This window comes from Myotis daubentonii, chromosome X (genome assembly GCF_963259705.1).
Source record: "Myotis daubentonii chromosome X, mMyoDau2.1, whole genome shotgun sequence".
Lineage (NCBI taxonomy): Eukaryota > Metazoa > Chordata > Mammalia > Chiroptera > Vespertilionidae > Myotis > Myotis daubentonii.
The window spans coordinates 86,516,002-86,528,496 of NC_081861.1; the positions used below are offsets into that span (position 1 = coordinate 86,516,002).

General features: G+C 39.2%; 1 pseudogene; it reads left to right on the plus strand.

The window, feature by feature from the left end:
• The first annotated feature begins 616 nt into the window (after nucleotides 1-616).
• On the plus strand, nucleotides 617-771 carry LOC132225451 (U1 spliceosomal RNA; annotated as a pseudogene).
• Nucleotides 772-12,495: the final 11,724 nt, after the last annotated feature.

The window sequence follows — 12,495 nt, forward strand, 5'->3', positions numbered from 1 at the left end:
TTCAGTTCAGAGGAGATGATCTGAAAAGGTCAGAGTCCTTTCTATGGGTTCCTCTGAAAATGTACATCTTTCCAGATGCATTATAACAAAACAGCGACTGCCTCTAAATAACAAGAAATTTAAAATGGCATAGTTATGGATTTGATTATATTGCAAAAGACATGGAATCCTGTCCTTTCTGTAAAACACAGTATTCCACAATATTTTCACTAACAGTTATAACTGAAAGCATATCAAAATCTACTTATGATATGATATATAAATAGAACATAATTATTACTTCTTAATTTGACAAAGCTTCTCATGTACCTTAACTATAAAATGTCCCTTCATAAAGAGAGAAAACAAATCCTTAAGGCATTCCAGGGCCTATGGGAATGACCTAAAGCCATTTCTAGGTCAAAAAAGTTTCTTAAAATTGAAATCCTGGGAAGATTGTTAAACTTATTTTACCAAAAGATTATATATCATCATCATTTTTATGAAACAGTATTAGACTATTTATTCATTCAAAATGACACAAACATAGGCTAGCAAAGCTTTACTTCCCACAATTAAGAAGATCCCCTTTTTTTAAAAGTAATTAAGTACCTGACTGAAAAAACACAATATATATACACTTACCTGGCAGGGGAGATACCATGATCACGAAGGTGGTTTTCCCAGGGCGAGGCTTATCCATTGCACTCCGGATGTGCTGACCCCTGCGATTTCCCCAAATGTGGGAAACTCGACTGCATAATTTGTGGTAGTGGGGGGAAAAAAAACACAAACAAATAAAAAACACAATATATAATTATTTCAATACTTTATATAACTTTTGCTTCCTAGACAAATACAGGAAAAACTTTTTCCCTTTTAACAGACTGGAGAAAGACTAAACAAATTCTGTATTTGCTTACTTTAGATTCATTCATCTAATTAAATTTATTCAGATTACCTCTAATTTATTTTTAAGATTTTTCTTCACAATCCTTCTATAACTTATATTATTAACTCTATAAATCTTATTATTTTTGTGTGTGTGTGTGTGTGTGTTTTTTAATATATTTTATTGATTTTTTACAGAGAGGAAGGGAGAGAGATAGAGAGTCAGAAACATCAATGAGAGAGAAACATCGATCAGCTGCCTCCTGCACATCTCCTACTGGGGATGTGCCCGCAACCCAGGTACATGCCCTTGACCGGAATCGAACCTGGGACCTTTCAGTCTGCAGGCCGACGCTCTATCCACAGAGCCAAACCGGTTTTGGCTATAAATCTTATTATTAATTAGCTTTAAAACAACTTAATTTCCTTTTCCCTTCAAAACTGCATGTCTATACCTCATGTCTTCTACTACTAAAAACATGTAATTTATTTTCAATTAGTTCGAATTTTTTAACTCTTAGAAACCTTAAATTTTAGGTGATAAGAAATTACATAACATTTCTCAGATTAGCAATACACTCACATTTTTAAGAGATATATTTGAAATAAAATACAAGACTGATTCATTAATAGATTCAAATCTATCTTCTTGATTCTCTATAATGAAAATCCTAAAGTATGCAAACTCAGATTAATTAATATTTGAGTATCCTGTTATTTCAAAATACCTAGATATTTAATTTTTATTATTTAACCCAGCAAAATCCAAAGTTTTAAGTTACCAAAAACTTTGAAAAACTATGTTTAGGCATATATAATTATCACTGAAAAGCTTTATCATAAACCCTTCATTTTAGTTACATCTATTTATTATGTCTTAACAACTTTGAGATGCTAGAGCCAATTATTAATACCCAAGGCATTTTCTTGATAAATTTTGTGACAGCATGAAATCTTGCATATGAGCAGAGATCTTAAAAACAGAAAACAAACAAGCAAACAAAAATTCTACAGTAAATAAATGTGTACTCTCGAAAGGATGGACTGCGTTAGTCTTAGAGAATCTTATCTCACATTAACTCATCACAGCAAAATGACCTTTGGTTCTGAGTAGCACAAAACCCACACAGCAGAGACAGAGGATTCCGCATGTTCATAAACTGGCAAAGAACATCAGCAACCAAAGTTACATTATAGACAGACAGACAACTCTCAAAATTCAAACCCTGAATTTCTGTCTGCTGATGCGTTGAAGTTCCTGCAGTCCCTGCCATGAGAGTTCAGCCTGCCCACAAGCAGCTGGGCTCTCAGCAAAGCGGAAAGTGCCCCATCCTTAAATTAACCCAAACAACAAAGAGACATGAAGCAACAATCAACAAAGACATTCTTACATATAATATTTATAGGCGCACACAACCTACAGATGAGCTTCACACTGAGCTCCTTTTCTGTAGCCACAGACATCACAGAATGCCCTGCATAAATAATAAAACAAAACAAAACACCACAGCAGAGCAATGTCTCTAGTCCCAGAGGGGATCAGGCCAAGGGATAGGAGACCCAGCCAAGGACTGCTGGAGGTCCCTTGCCAACTGGAGCTGATCAGGCTCAGGAAGATAAGAAGCAGTACAATGCCTTCCCTGCCACCACAGTACACTCAGTACACTCAGCACATGATTCCTTACATAGAAGCCCAGACAGAAGCAGCCACTGCTTCTCGTGCCATACAAACACACTTGATTCCTCCTACAAAAACGCTTGATTCACTTACGTGTTCGGTGAGATGACAGGGATTGTTGAGGTTGTGGCTGGGACTCAAAACCGGACAATTCCTGGCAGCGCTGCAAACAAGAGTCCAGGCCTCAGCTCCAGGAGCCCCCAGTCCAGGCAGCAAGCAGGATCCCTGGTACTCACCCCAGCGGATTCCTTGCTTACATTCCTTCGTGGTTGCTGGAATATGTAACTGGACAAACAATGGGTCCACGCTGCCTGTCTACTCGAGCCAATGAAGCAGAGACAGGGTTGAATTATATATGAGCATTTATTCCAAAACTGCCGGCACCAGCTGTATGAGAGAGCAGCAGCTTAGCCACAGAAATCTGCTCTGCAGCTCACCTTAAGTCAGTAGCTTATATAACAAAAGCACAAAGGAAAAGTAGGCAAAAGGGCAGTTTACAGAGATGCAAATGGACTAGGAGTCTTCAAAGGGCTTAATGATATGCAAGGGCTGGGGTTATATGGGCAAATAGCCTAAGGGAGTGTCAGATGGACAATTTGCAAAGGCCTGCAGGTATGCAAAAAGGGCTGGGTTTCTTCAAAAGGCTGGCATTCTAAAACAAATCTTTGTTAATCTTTCCATTATAATAGGCAGCTCCAAATGGGGGGTGGGGAAAAAGGCTTCAACTCCAGGTCAGCTCCAGCCAGTGTAGAAGTGCCTTCGCCATTTAAAAAATGGTTAATAGAGCATGATTAATATTTCTTACAATACTAGCTGGTTCCCCACATTCTATTTCTGCCCCCTTTCAGTCTCATTTCTCGCTTCATTTCCTTTGGTCAGGAATACCAAGAAGCACAAACCCAATAAACTGTAAGAAACAAAAACATTATGAGAAAAGGTCAGGATGGGACTAGAGCATGAAAAACTATTTGTAAGTTTGTGACAAGTAGGATGTATTCAGGAAGGAAATGACTAATTAAAGAAGTGAACAGCCCCAATGCCTCATTACATGCAGGGATTTATTGGTGTTCCTAGAATTCTGAGTGACTAAAGACTAAAGACCCAAATGTTAGATTAATGACTTCATAGTCATATGATCCAGTGCAGTCTTTATAGGCAAGAGTTTTTATTCCTTTATTGGTAATTATACTGGTGGCAGCTTCTATTTCCTTGGGTGGACTTCCAGTCTTATCATTTTATACTTACTCTTTAGTTTGTGGTACCTTTGGTCCTCAAGATGCTCATTCTACAACAATCCTGAAATGGAAAGGAAATGACAAGCACCATTTTTCTCTTTAGTGAGGAAAGATCAGACAACAATTTTAAAAAGGGCAGCAGGAATATTTAGAAAATAAAGTATTTGATAGTACTCTTTCAGCTTTTGTATTTTCTATGGGTTAAAGATAGGGTGATCAGTGCTCCTAGTTATATTTTTTCCATGCTAAGCCACTCCCACAGATTATTTTGTGCCTCCTGTCAGATTATTACTTAACTCTTGGTCATGAGAAGTTTTTCTCTGGTTTCTTTGGGACTACTGGACTTAGGAAAGCTAACACCATTTCAATTCGAAAGTTGTGTAATACAGGTTGGGTCTAATATTGAATCAGCCATTTTGTTAGCTGTCTATGAGTGGGCAGTAAAACTGATAGTTATAGGTGCAACTTCTAAAAAAGATAAAGGGGATAAGGAAAAACAATTGAAGGACCTTGAGACAGTTCCTAGGAATTCTACCAAATGATGGAGCACCAAGACATTTACATGGCCTGGCAACCATATGACTAGGTCTCATACCTTCAACCTCTCAGTTGTATTGTTTTCCTTAGCTTGGTAAAAGCAATCTCATGAGGGGTTACTATTGCCAATAGTTCCTAGATTTGCCATAGTCTTTCACCCAGTTACCAGCATTCCTAATGATTTTCCATTTACCCAATCTGGTTTCTTTTCTGTGTGTACTCTAAATCAAAATCATAACTTGATTGGAGTGAAAGTTCTCATCATTTGAATGCATAAGGGAAGATCAAAGGAGTAGGGCATTGTAAAGCAAGGTAGAAAAGAACCTGGATTTGAGGGGACTTGCATATAGTTTGCTACTTAGGTAGATTCCTGTCACTTTGTAAAACAGCGAGGAAGCAGAATTTGCAGGTAGGATGAAAAATTGGGGAAAAAAATATGTGGAAGAGGAATGTAAAAGGTAGGTTGGGTTATAAGAACTTCACTTTATAATCTACAAGAACCATTTAGATATATCCCTCAGGCCTAAAATAAATCCTCTCCCCTTTTCTTTGAAATTTTTACATAGTTGATTTTGACCATTTCCCTGGAAGGCCAACTGCATTATAATGAGAATAGAGAAAGGTGTGGGATGCATCTATGGCAATGAACTATTGTGCCCTCCCCCACCCTCAGAAAGCATTTGACAATAGTGCTGGAGGTTAAGAAATTGCTCTTCAATTACTATGCAGTCTCAAGCATAGTTCGGTTTTACTACAGTTAAATTCCACTAGACTTTATTTTGCTTTGGTGCATACAGTGCTGGCTATGTAATTCTCATTAGGGTAATTATAATTCTGTATATAAATGTACATGATGTAGATGTGGCACCTGAAGTTTGTAGAACTTGCTCAAGTGTCAGTATAAACATTGTTGAAGTGAACCCAGATCTAAGATCACTTAGTTTCGAAACTGTTTCTTACTATATATTCTCTACATATCATCATGCTTATCAGGAAATATAATCTTACGGAATGTGCAAGGGCATGGATTATAATTGCAATAGCAGCCTTGGGAATCATTGACTGATTTTATAATTTCCTATTGCCACTTTATGAATACAAATTCACTGCATCTTTTTTTTTTATCAGTAAAATAGGGATGTTGCCTATCTCATAGAGTTGTAGTGGGCTTTAAATTAGAATATACATGTAAGTACAATAGTGTGTGTCAAACAGTAAGCAAATTAATGCTAGATTTTTAAAAATATATATTTTTTATTGATTTCAGAAAGGAGGGGACAGGGAGAGAGTGAGAGAGATAGATAGATAGAAACAGCAATGATGAAAGAGAATCATTGCTTGGCTTCCTCCTGCACACCCCACACTGGGGATCCAGCCAGCAACTCAGACATGTGCCCTGACCAGGAATCTAACCGTGACCTCATGATTCATAGGTCGACACTCAAGCACTGAGCCACGCTGGCTGGGCTAATGTTAGATTTTATATTTTCTAGCTATATGGTTGAATTGGGCAAGACTACCTTTTGGTGACTCACTGGCTCATTATAAATGGGTTTCTTATGGGATTTGGGGGTAGAAGTCATGTGGTGAGCATTTATCTAAAGAAGTGGTGAGGCCCAGCTAGCATGGCTCAGTGGTTGAGTATCAACCTATGAAAAAGTAAGTCAGGGTTCAATTCCTAGTCAGGGCACATGCCTGGGTTTCTGGCTTGATCCCCAGTTGGGGGTGAGGGTTGCAGGAAGCAGCCAATCAATGATTCTCTCATCATTGATACTTCTATCTCTCTCCCTCTCCTTTCCTTTCTGCAATCTTTCTTATTTTCCAAAGCTGTTAAAATATTAACAAGGTAAACTTTTAGAGCTGACCTTTTCCCAAGACCAATCTATCCTTTCCTCCTGAGCAAATGCTTCATGGTTCTTTTGGGGTTTTTTTTTTTGAAGAATTGGCCAGAAAGCCTTGGAGAAGTGGCAGTTTGCCCATGATATTAAGGTTATTTTTATGCAGGTAGTCATCTTGGGCCTATCAGGAAGAACTTGCCATTTTTACTGTTTGCAATTACATGGTTCCAAGGGTACAGATTCTATTCAAGTGAGAGAATTACAAAAAATGTCAAGGACAGGGTTTTAAGTATGGAGTTTTAATACCGCTCCATATGGAGGTATAAAACTCCGTATGTGAATAACATTCTATTTCAACTCAAAGCAGATCAGGGGACTGCTTAGTAAATTCTGTAAGCCTTGTCTGGTAAAATAACCCATGGTATTTAGTTTGTAGACATAGAATAGTTGAAACCTTAGTCTGCAAGGAGGTAGTAAGACCATGAGAGGCATTTGTCAGAGTACTTTGGATACCATTTTATTGTTTTAAATCCATCTTCTCACTGTCACCTCTTTCTTGATTGAATAGTCATTGTAAAGAATGGGTCTTGTCCAGCTGGTGTGGCTCAGTTGTTGATTGTAGTCCTATGAACCAAGAGGTCATGGGTCAGGCCATATGCCTGGGTTGCAGGCTTGATCCTCCAGTAGGGGGCATGCAGCAGGCAGCATATCTGTGATTCTCTCTCATCATTGATGTTTCTATTTTGCCCTCTCCCTTCTTCTCTGAAATCAAAAAAAAAAAGAAGAAGAAAAAAAGAATGGGGTTTAGCTAGGAATTAAGTTAGCTTTGAACTATAAGAAGTAAAAAGACATAGAAATGGATTTGAGCTGTCCTCCCCATATAAGCTGCTGCCTCCAAAGGGAAGAAAATAAAAAAAATGTACAAGAAACTGACTAATATTGGCTCAACTACACTCTGATGGAAGAGATTTTTTTGTAAAAGCTATTACCTGTTTTTTATGTAGTAACTAGACATCTATTTAGGATTTTTAAGATAAGGGCTCTAACCATGGCCAGCTAAGGGGTTGAGAAGCAGGACCTGATATATGGGACTTACCTGAACTGTAGCCAAACGTGAATGACCACTGGTTACTGTGGATGGCAGGCTGACTTTGGAGAGGACCCAGAATAAATAGTAAACCCCACAGTTTTCAGAAGGGAGTCTGCTACAATTCTACAGGATTTATAGAAAATAGCTCTAGTAGCAACAGCCCCATTAGGCACTAGATTAATTTCCAGTTCTCAAAATACAATAATCATACCATTAGCTATTCTGAAAAAGCTAACTAAGCAAAAGACAAAGAAACCCCCCAACCAGTTATGACTTCCCTTCCAAAGCTAGTCTAGAATCAGTCCCTTTATTTCTTCTCTTCTATCTCTTATCCTTTCCCTACATTGCTATGAGAGTGCATTGCCCCCCCACCCCCCAAAAAAAGTCTGAGTGATCTATAAACAGACCCTAGATTAAGTAGTGTACAAATATGCCATGTGGGAAAAAAAACTAGAATAGCTCCTTCTAGTCAATACCAAGATTATGCTAAATTAGGCAGTTGTACCATCTTATGCCATTCTTTTTAATTATTATCATTGCTTATAAACAAAAGTAATTTATTTCTCACATTTTTAGAGTCTGGAAGTCTGAGATCAGGATGCCACCATGGTGGATTTGTGGTGAGAGTCCTCTGGGTTGCAGGCTGCCAACTTCTAGTTGTATCCTCACATGGAGGAAGGGGAGAGGAAGTTCTCTGGGGTCTCTTAAAAAAAAAAAATATATATATATATATATATATATATATATATTTTTTTTTTTAGAGAGGAAGGGAGAGGGAGAGGGAGATAGAAACATCAATGATGCTAGAGAATCGTTGATCAGCTGCCTCCTGCACACCCCACACTGGGGATTGAACCTGAAACCTGGGCATGTGCCCTGACTGGGATTTGAACCATGACTTTCTGGTTCATAGGACACTCAACCACTGAGCAACACTGGCTGGGCTCTCTGGGGCCTTTTACATTGAGCTGGTGACAGTGCTCAACTCCCTCTTTTCAATGCCAATCCATGTGTACTTTTTTCTCCATCAAAGTTTTTTACCTTTCCATCTATGGAATAAGATATGCTGGATGAATGACCAGTGTTAGAGGAAATAAGACTCTAAGGGAAGGTACAAAAAAGGCAGCAGTATTTAGGATAGCAAGGCACAGGAGGATCCTGTTATCAACCTGGTGCTCCCAAACACGTTAATTTGAATAGGAGGAGAGTCTTTTACCTGGTAAGCTGATTAATCAGATAATAATGCTATTTAGTCCCCTCTATGACCCTTGCTTATATTCTGATCCTTTCTGACCTTAGTGTTTGCAGATTTTACCCTGCCAAATGCTGTTTCTGTCCATTGTCTAATATCTCTGAAATAACCACAATCTCATATATACAGGGTTGGGCAAAAGTAGATTTATAGTTGTGAGTATGCAAAAGCTTATTCTTGTATTATTATTTATTAATTATTGTATTTTTTCATATGAACAACTGTAAAGTTACTTCTGCTCCACCCTGTGTGTGTGTATATATAATTTAGAGTTGGCATGCAAGTTAAAATTTATCATTTAAGCACTAGTGGATAAGTTATTAAGAGTAGATCCTATTTGGAAAGATTGTGAAGAAGCTGGGAACAGAAGGCCTTCAGTCTATGAGAAGAAAAGAAAAGGTATTAAAAGACTCTGGAAGAATACAGAGAAACCTTACCTTTATAACCTTCCATTGGGCCTGCTCTAAGGTTTGCAGTATAAGTGGGGAAGATGTGCTCAGAGAAATAGTGCCTTTAGTTTCAGGCAAATGACCAGAGGGAAAAGAGAATGTCAAAAAAACAAAAGTACCATGAAGCATTTGCTCAGGAGGAAAGGATAGATTGGTCTTGGAAAAAGGTCAGCTCTAAAAGTTTACGTTGTTAATATTTTAACAGCTTTGGAAAATAAGAATTGGCACTAGTGCCCTAACTGGTTTGGCTCAGTGGATAGAGTGTCAGCCTGCGGACTGAAGGGTCCCAGGTTTGATTCTGGTTGGGGGCATGTACCTTGGTTGCGGGCATATCCCCAGTAAGGGATGTGCAGGAGGCAGCTGATTGATGTTTGTTTCTCTCTCATCGATGCTTCTAACTCTCTATCCCTCTCCCTTCCTCTTTGTAAAAAATCAATAAAGTATATTAAAAAAAAAAAAAAGAATTGGCACTCATTCACCCACTATAGTACAAAGTCTACATAAAACCTGTCAGGGAAACTCATGGATGTAAGATAATGTGTTTAAAAGTAATGGGATAGGCCAAGAGACATGAAAAAAATACTCAAAGTCACTAATCATCTGAGAGATGCAAATTAAAAAAGCAATGAAGTATCACTTCACACCTGTCAGAATAGCTATCTATATTAACAAATCAACAAATGACAACGGCTGGTGAGGATGTGGAGAAAAGGAAACCCTAGTACATTGCTGGTGGGAATGCAGACTGTGCAGCCACTGTGGAAAATGGTATCGAGTATCCTTAAAAAAAATTAAACATAGAACTGCCATTTGAATCTATATACAAACAGTCCTCAGGTTACCTCAGATTGACATATGTTGTTTCGTGGTTACGTTGCCATCTACCATTTATTTATTAAAAAAAAAAAAAGTTCCATCATTTCAATGTATGTATATATGTGCTTTATGTTTTTTATTATTTATTTACCACAAGTAAAGGTCAGGAATTGTTATCTTTCTTTTAAATTTTTTTTACTGTTTCACTTCATTACTGCTGTGTAATGTATGTGCTCCATGTGAGTGATGTAGGTGCTTATGTAGGTGGGTTCCGACTTACGGCAGAAATCGTGTTACGTCACACCATATGATTGGATCTCCAACGTAACCCGAGCACCTACTGTATATAAAAGCCTAAGCGACTGGCTGACAGGCCAACCATTCGGTAGCTATGATGCGCACTGACCACCAAGGGCAGATGTTCAACGCAGGAGCGGAAATCACAGGCATGGAAACATGGAACAGATTGATGAATCTCAGAGGGAACGGGGGCGGGGGAAGGGCGGGAAGAGATTAATGAAAGATCTTATATGCATACTAGAGGCCCGTTACACAGATTCATGCACTGGTGGGGTCCCTCTGCCTGGCCTGTGGGGATCAGGCCGAAACCAGCTCTCTGATAGCTCCTGAGGGGTCCTGGATTGCGAGAGGGTGCAGGCCAAGTTGAGGGACCCTCACCAGTGCATGAATCTGTGCACCGGGCCTCTAGTATATCCTAAGAAGCCAGAAACACCAATCAGAAAGAATGTATGCACCCCTATGTTCATAGCAACACAATTCACAATAGTTAAGATCTGGAAACAGCCCAAGTGCCCATCAGTAGACAAGTGGATTAAAAAAGTTGAGGTACATTTACACTATGGAATACTATGTAGCAGTAAAAAATAAGGAACTCTTATCCTTTGAGACAGCATGGAGGGACCTATAGAGTATTATGCTAAGGGAAATAAGCCAGTCAGAGAAAGACAAGTATCACATGATCTCACTCATATGTAGAATCTATTGAACAAAATAAACGTGTACAAAATAGATCCAGAGACACAGAAGCATGGAACAGACTGGAATTTCAGAGGGAAGGTGGGGGTGGGGTAGGGGGGTGGGAAGAGATCAACCAAAGAACTTGTATGCATATATACATAACCCATGGACACAGACAATAGGGTGGTGAAGGCCTGCAGTGGGGGTGGGCTAGAATACTTTCAACAATAAAAATCTTTTTAAAATTAGCCTGCTGTATTTGGTCAAACATTTAATTAACTCACCCTTAATGCCTTGGCAGGGCCAGCCCAAATGACTTCTCAGGCTTGCCACCGCCTCTGGACATTCCCCACTGTGTAAATGTGTATACGTTCCCCCACGTCCTGCGTGGTTCAGGGTTCGGGCTCTGGATGAGGGGCCACACACAAATGAAAGAGATGAGACAATAGATAATAATTTGGAAATTGGGGGACCAGGCGAGAGCCCATCCCAAGACGATGGACTCCACTTGTGCTCAGGCCTTGCCATCCTCTTATTGAGTTTGGGAGACACCCATAGCCCTTAGGCAGACGCGTTCAAGTAACAGGCAGACTATCTTATCAGTAAGGATTTACATGACTATCTGGTGGGGAAGTTGCTTCAGCTACCATTGTCTCGACTAAACAGTGGGTGCATAGCTCTGACCTTTACCAGGGCTTCAAGGGTCACCAGCCTCCTGGGCTCCTTGGCCACACCTCTCTGCTAGTGAACACAATAGGCGGCTTCCCCCACCCCACCCCTGCTCTAGGGGATGAATCTGTTTCCTTCCCTTCTTCTGCTTCTAGAGGCCACCCATGTCCCTTGATTTATAGCTGCCTTCTATATGAAATCTAACAAAGGCTCATAGTCTTATGCTATCTCATCCTGATGCTGACTCTCTTGCCTTTCTCTGTCATTTATGAGGACCCTTGTGATTATACTGAGTTTACTCTGATAATCTCCTCATTCAAGGTCACCTGATTAACAACTTTAATTCCTTCTTGCTATGCAACATAGTATATTCATAGGAACTAGAGCTTGGACATCTACCTATTTTTCTGCATTTATACAGGGAATAATATGCATGATTATCACAAAACAGAAAATTTCCAAATCATTCCTCTCTCCCACATTTAGATACTCAACATTTATTTTCTTTCTTTCTAAGCTGTGCCATTCCTGAGCTATATTATTAGTGACTTTTGGTTCATCTAGGTACTCTGAATACAGCAGAAGGAATGTGGAGTACCCATAATACAACAGACTTTTTTATTTTATTTCAGAGAGAAGAAGGGAGAGGGAGAAAGGGGTAGAAATATCAATGATGTGAGATAATCATTGATCAGCTACCTCCTGCATGCCCTCTTCTGGAGATTGAGCCACAACCCGGGCATGTGCCCTGACTGGGAATTGAACTCTGACCTTTTGGATCATATCTTGATGCTCAACCACTGAGTCATGCTGGCTAGGCAAGACAAAAGATTTTTGATTAGGCCTTTTCTTCAAATTCACATTCTATGGTACCTAGCCGGTGTCTCTCCCTCTCCCTTCCTTTCTGAAATCAATAAAAATATATTTTTAAGAAAGAGCTTCATCTCTTTAAAAAAATCTTTTGTCTTGAAAATATCATACAATCTCACTTATATGTGGAATCTAATGAACAAAATAAACTGATGAACAAAATAGGGCCAGAGGCATGGATACGTGGGATAGACTGAGAGATCTCAGAGGGGA